This window comes from Macaca fascicularis, chromosome 13 (genome assembly GCF_037993035.2).
Source record: "Macaca fascicularis isolate 582-1 chromosome 13, T2T-MFA8v1.1".
NCBI classification, from domain to species: domain Eukaryota; kingdom Metazoa; phylum Chordata; class Mammalia; order Primates; family Cercopithecidae; genus Macaca; species Macaca fascicularis.
The window spans coordinates 39,829,027-39,842,205 of record NC_088387.1 but is presented as its reverse complement, the minus strand read 5'-3'; the positions used below and the strand labels follow the sequence as shown (position 1 = coordinate 39,842,205).

General features: G+C 35.3%; 1 long non-coding RNA gene and 1 pseudogene across 1 annotated transcript in view; one reads left to right on the top strand and one right to left on the bottom strand.

Moving 5' to 3' along the window:
• Positions 1–13,179, top strand: part of LOC135966952 (uncharacterized) — a 406,380-nt gene that overhangs the window by 357,383 nt on the left and 35,818 nt on the right. The window lies entirely within an intron of this gene.
• Positions 3,189–5,009, bottom strand: LOC102144315 (nocturnin pseudogene; annotated as a pseudogene).

The window sequence follows — 13,179 nt, the reverse complement described above, 5'->3', positions numbered from 1 at the left end:
CATTCTTCAATCAGACTGTGGCTAGGAGGATAAAATGTTCTGATGATTCTATTTTGGTTCATGAGTTCATCCCTAATGTTAGTATCAGAAATGTACACATTCATATTTCATAATGACCAAGAATGCAAGTGTTGGTTCTGTTAACCAGTCAGCAAAGACGGAGCTTCAAGGGCTCCAGCTGTTATGCTGTTCTTACACATACACACACTCATATACACAAAAAAGAAGTAATACATGCCAATAGACTATATATATATGTTCCTGCCTTGTTCCCAGAGATGTCAAAGTTTGCCTGAGGATGTTAATTTTAACCTGACATATCATAAATTAATAGGATCTAGCCAAAAAGGTAAACGAGATTGCTCATGAAAAGTGTAGGTAACAAGAATAAAATATTTAAAATCCCTGAGGTTGGAAGGATATTGGCTTATTCAGAGACTTAACAAGAGCTAGTAAATCTAGAACACAAAGCATTTGATAGAGGATTGGAAGGTAATGCTAAAGAAATACATAGACAATTCCATGTCTGTTGTACCAGGAAATGTAGATACTTTATATTTTCATTGGAAGAAGAAATAATCACCATTTATTATTTTAAAATACAGATATAACAATCAAATAAGAAACTTTGGAAAAACAAAATAAGATGTACCATTTATTAAGTGTATACTTCAGTAATGTTACGTACATTCACACTGTTGTGCAACAACTTTCCTGAACATTTTCCTCTTGCAAAACTAAAACTCTATAATGGCTAATCCAATTGGGGTATAATTGACAAGAATTATACATATTTACAGTGTATTATATGATGTTTTGATATATGTATACATTGTAAAATGATTACATCAAGCTAATTACCCATCCCCTCCTTTTTATTTATTTATTTTTTGGTGGTGAGAACATTTTGCATTTCCTCAGTAATTGAGTATATAATTTATTATTATTAACTGTAGTAACCATGCTGCACACATAGATCACCAGAGCTTATTCATCTAAAACTTTGTATCTTTTGACTAATCATTCCTCATTCCCTTCCCCCACCCCCATTCTCTACTTGTCTGGATTCCACATACAAGTGAGGTAATACAGCATTTGTCTTTTTGTGTCTGGCTTATTCTACTTAGCATAATATTCTCAAGGTTCATCCATGAGGTCACATAGGACAGGATTTTCTGTTAAGACTGAATAAATATTACGTTGTATATATACATCACATTTTTTTTTTATCTATTGCTGATGGACACTTAAGCTGATTATGCATCTTAGTGTTATAAATAATGCTGCAGTGAACATGGGGCTACAGATATCTGTTTAACATCTTTATTTTATTTCCTTTAGGTATGTATGCAGGAGTAGGACTGCTAGGTAATATGGTAGTTCTGTTTTTAATTTTTTAAGGAACATCAATGCTATTTACAATGGCTATACTAATTTATACCTTCCCACCAACCGCATACAAAGGTTCCCCTTTCTCGGCATCCTTGCCAAGACTTTATCATCTATCTTTTTGATAACAGCCATTGTAATAGGTATGAGGCAGCATGTTATTGTGGTTTTAATTTGCATTTTTCTGATTAGTGATGTTGAACATTTTTTCATATACTTGGCCATTTGTATGTTTTCTTTTGGAAAATACCTGTTCAAGTCCTTTTCCCTTTTTTAATTGGGTTTTCTTGATATTGAGATGGTGTGAGTTTGTTATTTTGGAAATTAATGCCTTATCAGGTTTACAAATATATTCTCACATTCCACAGGCTTTTTTCTGTTTGCTGTGCAGAACTTATTTACTTTGATATAATTTCATTGTCCATTTTTGCTTTTGTTGCCTGTGCGTTTGAGGTCATGTCCAAAAAATCATTTCCAAGACAGATTTCAAGAAGCTTTTCCCTTGTCTTCTACTACTTTTACAGTTTCAAGTGTAACAATTAAGTGTCCAATGTCATTCTTCTATACATGGACACTGTTTTCCCAACACCGTTTATTGAACAGACTCTTCATTCAAAGGTCTTGGCAACTTTGTCAAATAGCAATTGACAATAACTCTATTTACTTCTTGGCTCTCTGTTCCAGTGGCCTAGATATCTGTTTTTATGTCAGTACTATGTTGCTTTGGTTACTATAACTCAGTATATTTTGAAAACACGTAATGTGATACTCTCCGCTATGTTCTTGTTTCTCAATATTGATTTGACTATTTGTGTTTTATGTGTGTATAGTTCAATATAGGTTTTAGAATATTTTTCTATTTCTGTGAAACATGCCATTAGAATTTTTATAGGGATTGCCCTGAAGGTACTGATTGCATTGGGTAGTATGGCTGTTTTAACAGTATTATGTCTTCCAATTCATGAACATGGAGTACCTTTCCATTTATTTGTGTCTTCAATATTTGTCATCAGTTCTTTAATTTTCAGCTTATAGCTTTTTTTAACCCCCTTAAATTCATTCCTAAGTGGTTTTATTGCTTTCGATGCTTTGTAAATGGGATTTCTAAAATTCTTTTTCAGATAGTTCTTTGTTAGTACATAAGGGCATGAATTTTTCCAGTTGATTTTGTATCCTGTAAATTTACTTAATTTGTTTATTAGTATAATAGTGTTTTGGTGGAATCTAAAGTTTTCTGTATATAAAATTATGTCATCTGCAAACAGAAAATTTTATTTATTTATAATTTAGATGCCTTTTATTTCTTTCTTGCCTCATTGTTCTGACTTGTATTTCAAGTACTATATTGAATAAATATGGTAAGAGTGGGCATCCTTGCCTTATTCCTGATCTTAAAAAAGACTTTGGCTTTTAGTTGTTGAGTATGATGTTAGCTGTGGGGTTTTCATACATGACTTTCATTAGGTTGAGCTACATTCCATCTGTATCTAATTTGTTGCAAGTTTTTTAAAATGAAAAAATGTTGAATTTTGCCAAATGCTTTTTCTGTTTCCATTAAGATAATCTTAATAGATTAAGGAAATTATTTTTAATTTAATCTTAAAATATTATCTTTTTCATTTTATTAATGTGGTATATCATATTTGATTGACATGTATTGAATCATCCTTGTCTTCTAGGCATAAATCCCACTTGATTATATTGTACAATTCTCTTTATGTGTGGCTGAATTCAATTTGCTAGTATTTTTTTGAGGATTTTTTGCATCTATGATCCAGGGATATTGGCCTGTAATTCAATTTTCTTGTGGTGTCCTTGTTGGACTTTGGTATCAGGGAAACATTGACCTTGTAAAAATAATTGTGAATTTTCCCTCTTTTTCAGTCTTTTTGAGAAGTTTGAGAAGAATTGGTGCTATTCTTTTTTTTTTTTTTTTTTTTTTTTTTTTTTTTTTTTTTTTGGAGTGCAAATACCTTTTTTTGCTATAGGTTTTAATTGAAAAGATCTGTGAACTAAAGGGTGTATTTTCCAAGGGCATGCTGGAAATAGAAAATGAAATGATAGAAACTTCCCATGTTTCTATCCTTCCTCTGGCATTGTCATATCCTATTTGTTTCCTGAAACATCCCGTTAAGACTCTTGTGATTAAAAAGACAAAAGCAAGTATTTAGAAAAGTCCATCAGGTTCCTCAGTAAAGCTGAAGTCACACACTAGAGACAGGTGGTCTGAAGGATAATTGAAGGAAGGTAGCCTGTTGGGTCCAATCTGTTCTTCAGTGAGCAGATTGAGAGCTGACCTTACATTTAGAGCATGTTTAGAATACCAGATGTAATCCAGGGTGTGCCTGCACTCCCCTGAGGTCCGGATCTTCCAGGTAGTGTATGGGGGTTCTGACTGCCCATCAGCACTCAGCAGCTTGTAGGCACTGTTCAGGTTGAGGCTGGAGGAAGCAAAGTGTTTGTAGACCTCTTCTGTTGGCTCTGTGTTGAAGTCCTCACACACAATAAGGGGAATCTTGTCTCCTTGGGTGATGTTTTACAGGTTCTGAAGGAAGTCACAGCGTTGAGCTGATCGAAACCGCTCCCAGCCAGTGCTTTTAGATGGGTAACAGCAATGCAGAACTGTCGGCCTGACTCCTTGCACTCCAGGGTCTGTGCAATGGCCACCTGGTTGGTTTTCAATGTCATGGCTGTTAGCCTAATATTGGCACTGTTGTCTAGCTTGAATCGGTTTTGAAGAAAAAATAAGGCACAGCCATCTGGTCCATTGTTGTGTTCTACATCTAGACAAGGTGACCAGGGTTTCGGGAAAACGTGCCTCGATAGCCTAGTCTACTAAGGAGTGGTTGGAAGGTGTCAAAATAGTGGTTCACCTCTTGGAGGCACAATATATCAGGCTGGTAGGCCAGGATTTCTTTTAGGATGAGACATTTCCTTTCTTCCCATTTGAGTGCTTCAACAGGGCATTGTACAAAGTTGTCTTTGCCTTCTCCAAGAGCTTGGGCGAGGATGTTCCACTGCATAAACCTGATAGGCGGGCGGGTGGGTACCAGGGCAATCTGTCCTCAGATCCATAAAATCCCTCTGGAACCGGGGAGGTCGGGTGTGCAGGATGGCCCTGCATTCCTCAAGAAGCTCTTTAGGATCAGTGGGCTCCAGATGTTCTGGGTCAGGTGACACCAAATACTCTGGGGGCTGGGAGGCAGCGCTGCTGTTCAGTGTCTTGGTGAGAGCACTATAGAATCTGCTTGTACTGGTTCCCATGGAACACGCTGTTGGAGAACACGGCCTCGCGGCGCCAGAGGCTGCTGAGACCGCCCTAATTATTCTTTAAATGTGTAATTTGCCAGTGAAGTCATCAAGTCCTGGGCTTTTCTTTGTTGTGAAGTTTTTACTTTTTGATTCAATCTCCTTACTATTGTTTCATTCACATTGACTATTTGTAATTTTGACTTAGTAAGTTGCATGTTTCTATTAATATGAATGTATTCGTTTCTTCTTGGTCAATTGGTTGATATATAATTGTTCCTTGTGTCTTATGATCTCTGGCATTTCTGTTCTGTCAATTGTAAAGTCTTTCATTTATAATTTTTAGTCTTTTCTTAGTCTAACTAAAAGTTTATCAATTGTATCTTTAAAAAAAAAAAAAAAAAAAAAAAAAAAAAAAAAAAAGGCCTTAGTTTCCTTGATGTTTTCTATTGTTTTTCTAGTCTGTTTTTTTTTTTTTTAATTTCTGCTCTGATCTTTATTATTGTGTTTATTCTTCTGAATTTTGCTTAATTTGTTTTCTTCTCTAGTTTTTTATTGTATAAAGTTAGATTGCTTGAGATCATTCTTTTTTCTTAATTTAGGCATTTGTTACTATATACTTCTCTCAGAGCTGCTTTTGCTGCATCCAATACATTTTGATACGTCATATTTTTATATGTCTTAACATTTTATTTTTCTTAATTTCTTATTTGACCCTCTGGTTGTTCAGAAGTGTATCATTTAATTTCCACCTATTTGATAATTTTCCAATTTTCCTCTTACTAATTTCTAGTTTAATACCATTGTGGTCAGAAACTATTTTCAATATTATTTTAATTTTCTTAAATGTGTTAAGACTTGTTTATTGACCTCACATATGATGTATCCTGGAGTACGTTCTGTGTGCACTTTGATTTTGTAGTTTTTTTTTTATTATTATTTAGAGATATATATATTTTTTTGTTTTTCCTTTCAGTTTTTCACCGTGTGCACTTGAAAAGAATGTGTATTCTGCTGCTGTTGAAGAGAACATTCTGTATATATCCAGAAGGTCCATTTGGTCTAGACTGTTTAAATCTGCTGTTCCTTTACTGATTTTCTCCCTGAATAATCTATCCACTGTTTAAAGTGGGAGTATTGAAGTTCTCTACTATTATTGTATTGCTATTTATTGTTCCCTTCAGTTCTGTTAATATTTGCTTTATGTATTTAGTTGCTAAGTTTAATATTTTAGGTTTGTTGGTACATGTGAAGGTCTGTTGTACATGTTATCACATCACCCAAGTATTAAGCCCAGTACTCAATAGTTATCTGTTCTGTTCCTCTCCCTCTTCCCACCCTCCTACTGCAAGTAGACCCCAGTGTCTGTTTCCTTCTTTGTGTTTGTAAGTTCTTATTTAGCTTCCACTTGTAAGTCATAATATGTAGTATCTAGTTTCCTGTTCCTGTGTTAGTTTGCTAGGGATGATAGTCTCCAGCTCAATTTGCATTCCTGCAAAGACACGATCTTGTTCTTTTTTATGATTGCATAATACTTCATGGGATATATGAACCACATTTTCTTTATCCAATTTGTCATTGATGGACATTTAGGTTCATTCCATGTCTTTGCTATTGTAAACAGTGCTGCAGTGAACATTTGCGTGCATGTGTCTTTATGGTAGAATGGCTTATGTTCCTTTGGGTATATACCCAGTAATGGGATTGCTGGGTCAAATGGTAGTCCTGCTTATAGCTCTTTAAGAAATTACCCTACTGCTTTCCACAAATGGTGGAACTAATTTACACTCCCACCAACAGTGGATATGGGTTTCTTTTTTTAATGGTCATTCTGACTGGTGTGAGGTGGTAACTGATTGTGGTTTTGATTTCTAATTCTCTAATGATCTGTGATATTGAACTTTTTTGAGAAGTATCTGTTCATATCCTTTGCCCACTTTTGTTTTTCTCCTGTAAATTTAAGTTCCCTATAGATGCTGAATATTAGACCTTTCTCAGATGCATTGTTTCTTAGTAATTTTTCCCATTCTACAGGTTGTCTGTTTACTGTTAAGAGCTGCCCAGCAAAAGAAATTATCAAGTTTAATTAGATTCCATTTGTCAATTTTGCTTTTGTTGTGATTGCCCATTCCTATATCCAGGATGGTATTGCCTAGGCTGTCTTCCAGGGTTTTTATAGTTTTGGGTTTCGCATGTAAGTCTTTAATCCATCTTGAGTTGATTTTTGCATATTGTGTAAGGAAAGAGTCCAGCTTCAATCTTCTGCGTATAGCTAGGCAGTTGTCTCAGTACCATTTATTGAATAAGGAGTCTTTACTCCATTGCTTGTTTTTAGCAGCTTTGGCAAAGATCAGATTGTTGTAGATGTGTGGCTTTATTTCTGAGCTCTCTATTCTGTTCCATTGGTCTATGTATCTGTTTTTGTACCAATATCATGCTGTTTTGGTCACTGTAGCCTCGTAGTATAAAGTTGGGTAATGTGATTCCTACAGCTTTGTTCTTTTTGCTTAGGATTGCCTTGGCTATTCAGGCTCTTTTTGTTTTGTTTTGTTTTTTGTTTGTTTCCATATAAATTTTAAAATTTTTCAAGTTCTGTGAAAAATATCATTGATAGTTTGAAAGACATAGTGTTGAATCTGTACATTTCTTTGGGCAAAATAGCCATTTTAATGATATTGATTCTTCCAAGGAATACAGGGAGGTGAAAGATCTCTATAATGAGAATTACAAAACATTGCTCAAAAAAATCAGAGAAGATACAAACAAATGATATTTTTGTATCTAAACAAAGTTTTTCAAATGACCGTTTTGTCTATAGTGTGCATAATGGGTTGGGAAAATACTGGTTTCTAAGCCATTAGAATAGTCCCTGGAAACAGTGATAGTGGTTGGTTAAGTATACTGATAATGGGGATAGAAAGAAAGACATTTGAAGATATTTAGTGAAATATCTAATACATTCTAAACCTAAATTCTACGTAGAATGTAAGGAGGAGAAAGGCATCAGGAAGGACTTCAGTTTTTGTGGGTTTATAGCAAGGGAATGGAAAATGAGTAAATTCGATGGATGGATCTAATTAATGGTAAATTATGTGGATAGAGGTTTATTTCTATGAGCTGAAGATCTGAGAAAAGCCTAGTGCTGCTGTAGCTCAAAATGTATTTTGGAGATTATAAAGAAAGAAAGATGACTATGTGACTAACTTTGAAAGTGTTCCATGTCAGCTGAGAAAGCATACAGCACATTTATTGGAGGAAAAAAGCAAAATTACAGTAAAATATGTCATTATTGAAAAGGTAATAAATTCTTACTACTTATGTAAATGTTCACATATAAGAAATGAAAGGAGAATGAGACCACCTTGTATTTGGATGGTCAGAAAATTGTAGCTGGAAGAGGAAAAGCCTTGGTCAGACCAGGATTTCAGAAATAAGTATAGAATATAGTGAAAGAGCAATTTTGTTATGAAAACACAAACATCAGATTCTGCAGAGTCAATGAGTTGATTAATGTGTATGAAGATTTTAGACTGAGAATTAATAGAAGATAAAGTTGGAAAGATGTTTTAAGACCTGATAGTGAAGTGTCAGTATACCAGACAAAAGGCAAGATTTTGTCCATGAAGAAAGGGTGGGTCATTGAAAAATGGGGGGGTCTAATAAGAATTACATATCAGTCAATCCAGAAGACTATATATGCAGTGATGTTAAATCAGTCCACATTCTGAGCCGCATCATGCCTACTGATGAAAAACGTATGCCTTCTGGAAATAAGGATAAATATGTCAATATATGTAGCTCACTAAAATTTTGCCTCACTAATATGGTTGGCTGTGTCCCCATTCAAATCTCAACTTGAATTTTATCTCCCAGAATTCCCACATGTTGTAGGAGTGACCCAGGAGAAGGTAACTGAATCATGGGGGCTGGTTTTTCCTGTGGTACTCTCATGATAGTAAATATGTCTGATGAGATGATGGGTTTTTTTCAGGGGTTTAAGCCACTTTTGCTTCCTGCTCATTTTCTCTTGCCGCTGCCAAGTAAGAAGTGTCTTTTGCCTCCCACCATGATTCTGAGGCCTCCCCAGCCATGTGGAACTGTAAGTCCAGTTAGACCTCTTTTTGTTCCCAGTTTTGGGTGTGTCTTTTTCAGCAGCATGAAAATAGAATAATATACTCAGCATCCCAGGATCTACTTCAGATAGCAGTTGAATTAAGCATAGTGTACATTGACTTCTACATTGACATCATAGCATTGATTGTTCCACAAAACTTCACAAATTCTCCTGGATCTATCGTTGACCAAGACATACAGCAATAGTATTTGCTTCTTCTACCTCTCATGTGTGTGGTTATTTATGGTATGCTCACTGCTGGTGAAAGCCTCTTCTTGACAATCACCTGTTTTATCAAAGTCCTTTGGCTCTAGTAGCTGGGGACTCACAACTCAACCATATAGCAGTAAACTGTACCCTCTATTTCACTTCGAAATACTGCTTTCTTAGATTTCTAGAAACACTCAGGCTTGATTTCACCTATATTTCTACTCTAGAAAATTAAAACAAGAACAAAGGTCTTTAGGAAAAATGTTTAAAGGAAGATTTACTTCTTATAGTAAAAATGTAACAGTGCAGTAAACCTGGTGTCTGAAAGGGTTTCTTCGCTAAATCATCAAATACATTTTTAAATGCAGTGTCTACTATTCCATAAAGATTCAAATGCATTATGTGGAGAATGTTTATTAGATTTTCACTAGCAAAAAATGGAAAATTTTGGCAGCAGAGTTTATTTTTATTATTGTACTTATGTTTTTTTTTTTTTTTTTAAATAATAACACCAATGTATAGGTCAGTAAGAATGTCCACATTTGTGGAAGTTTTATCTTTAGATCTTTCCACAAATGAGATTTTAGGCATGTCAGCATCTCAGTCAGGGCCAAGATTAGGGTGATTCAAGTGAGGACAAGGTACTATATTCAAATATTATTTATCTCGATCTCAGTTTTCCACACCTCCTTTTAATTTGATGCCTCGGGCAAGTAACTAAATTGACTGTAGTCCGAAACAAGGAGTTTAAGAAAATGGCTGTTTAAGTTTGTCTGTGACAACCTCTCATACCTGGTGATTCTCTTTAGCAATTAGTGCCAGAAATCCCACTCTACATTCAGTCATAATGCTTCTTCAGGACCGTACTGTCCTCTGGTCTGAGAGTAGCACCTCCAAGCCAGCATTTAGAAAATCAGCCTTGAATCTTGGAATAAAAGTACCTAGTTTTCTAGCATCTGGTTTTGTATGGTTGAGTGAATTTATACAATGTTCATTAGTAATGTCACTGCTTAGAATGAGAAATATAAAACAATGGTTAACAAAGTTTAATGTACATATTAATCACTTGGAGATTTGGTTAAAATACAGATTCTGAGTATGTAAGTTTGGTGTGTGATATGGTTTAGATATTTGTGTCCTCCAAATCTCATGTTGAAATGTGATTCCAAATGCTAGAAGTGGGGCCTGATCGGAGGTCATTGGAACATAACACCATCCCCTTGGTGATAAGTGAGTTCTTGCTGAGTTAGTTCACATGAGATCTCATTGTTTAAAATAATATAGCACCTCCGCCCTCCCCCTTGGTCTGGCTTTTGCCATGTGACTCACCTGCACCCATTCACTTTCTGCCAGAAATGAAATCTTGCCAACCAGAAGCAGGTGATGGTGCCTTGCTTCCTGTACAGCCTGAAGAACCATGAGCCAATCAAACTCTTTTCTTTATAAATTACCCAGTCTCAGGTGTTTCTTTATAGTGATTCAACAACACACTAACACAGTGTAGGATTTAAATATGTTTCTATATATCTAACAAGCTCCTATGTAGTGATGTCCCTCCATGGCTCATGCTTTGTGTAGCAAATCCCCCAAATCTGAAAGTATGAGAGATATCCAAAGGTTTTGATTTTTTTCAAGTTACTGTATCCCAGGCAGCATCTTTTTCTTTTAAAACTCAAAATGCTGATAGATAGGGGACACATGATTTTGAAAACAGACTACAGAATTACACTGGATTTTGGCTACAACTGAACAATTCCCATACATGAAAAGTATGATCATCTCCATTAAAATATTTGGTCTACCCTAACTCGTGTCTGCACCATGACAAATAATCCTTCCAACAACTAAGAGTGGCCAACCTATCATTAAAAATCGCCATGGCACACGTTTACCTATGTAACAAACCTGCACATGTACCTTGAAACTTAAAATAAGAAAAAACCTTTGGCAAAGGTGATGTCTGCCTATGGTACTTGTACCCTAGAGAATAATCCCTAACAGTACTGGAAACTGAAGGCATCGTTATGGCATCAAAACCCTGTATCACGCTCACTGAAAATAAAATCGCCCACTCCTAATGAAGCAAAACTAAAAATTATATTCACAAAGGAGCTTATCTTGCACAGTCAACAATTTGAATTCTGTTCTCAATGTATGGTAAGCAAAAATAACCAGCAACTAAACAACATAGCAAAGAAATGTGATAGAGCCAAATCTATCTCACTTTTTTTTTTTTAATGTAGCCTTATAACTGCAATTGGAAACAATCTGGCAGGAAAGAAAATACGCAGCCTGAGAGACTGTGCACACTTCTCTAGTCAAACAAGTTATACATGTGGTCCCCCAAAATGTATTGAGAACCTACAGTGAGCCAGGCAATTATATACACTGGTGAATGCATCTACACACATGTACTATGTTACTGGTACCAGCATCACTGTGGTGGGTTATTGCATCTTACTCAAAACACTAGACAGGGTCAGTTGTGTGCTTTACTGGCTTGGCACATCATACTGTAATATTCCTCTACCAAAAAGTGAGTTGAAAGACTATCAAAAGATGATCAAAGAGCTTCTAACACTAATGTTTGTCCTCTAGTAACCATAAAAATAAGATTTGGTTTGATTAAAAAATATATTTACTCCTTAAGACACAGAATGTCTTGGTGGCATTGGTGGTTGCCTCACAAAGGTAGTTTATTCATCTCCTTCTTGGCCTCTTAATTATCCCAGCTGCTTTTACTATAATCTTTAATAAAGAAACTTGCTTCTCTATGGGCTTCAATACTCTCTCATTTCTATCTGCTTTCCTGGAAAGTACTTTCTGGATCCATATCTTTCGTGACATTTCATCACGCTTAGAATCTTGTCAAGGAAGAACAAATCAGCTAGATGACACAAATATACTATCTTACATTTCTGGAGATTAGAAGTTCTATGTGGTTCTTACAGGACTAAAATCAGTGCTTCATTTTTACTGGAGGTTCCAGGAGAGAATCTGTTTTCTTGTTTTTTTCTAGTTTCTACAGGTTACCTACATTCCTAGGCTTGTACCCCCTTCTTCCATTTTCATAAAGGATCATGTCAACTTCTGCATTTTTCATATTTCCCTTCCGATTTTAACCCCCATTTTCTTTCTATAAATCCCTTTCTGATTGCATTGGGACTACCTGGACAATCCAGGATAATCTCCCCATCTCCAGAAACTTGACTTCATCACATCCACAGTCTTTTACCCTGCAAGGTAACATATTTGCAGGTTCTGAGGATTTGAACACTGACAGCTTTAGGGGGCTAGAAATTTGTCCACTACAGTACCTTATCTGCTTCCCAAATAAACACAAACAATAGTTTTGACAAATGCTCTGCCCCTTCAAAACATAGAGAGCATTATTCCAGCCTCAAAAATCAGTTTCCTTTTTTACTTCTTTACTCTGGGACTCAGGCTGATGGAGCAACCTGCTATCTGGAGTATTACCAAGAGACTTGCAGAAAAAAATAGAGCTCTGGGTGATTTTATACTGAAAAATAAAGGTCCCATAAGTGACACACATTACTCCTGCTCACAAATTATTAACCATGACCAGTCTTATGGAGCTACACTATCACAAGAGTGCTAGAAAGTGTAATCTCAATATGTATCCAGAAAAGAGAAACAAAAATAGATATTAAATATCACCATTAATCACCCCAGGAAGTGATACCCTATAGGTACCTTTCATTCTCAATGCAATTATTAACTTCTTAATAAGTGGTTTGTCTTAATTTATTAAAATTTTACAGGCCATAAGCTCTGGAAAACTGGCATAGGTACATGTACTGGAAAATGTAAAGAAAGTATTTCTTAGTCTACTCTTGTATTATGGAGTCTATGTTCTTCAGGAATGAAAAGCACAAATTGGATTAGACTAAATATTGGCTTCAAAGAAAGTCATTTTCCTTAGAGTAACTACTCTAAGGTCTATCAGTTGAAATTTAGGGCCAATAATGTGTTAATCTTGTATGCCTTTAAATATTTAGACTTTTTAAACAGCATGGAATATGTGATTTATTCAACTTGACCGGTGCTGAAATGGAAAAACAACTTGAAGGAATTTTAACTCTGAGTATCTGAGTAAGACTAGACTATACTAGACTATATTGATTAATATGTAATATAATAAATATTGAACTTTTTGTACTTTAGATTTCACCTTCCAAGATAAATTTGATATTTTT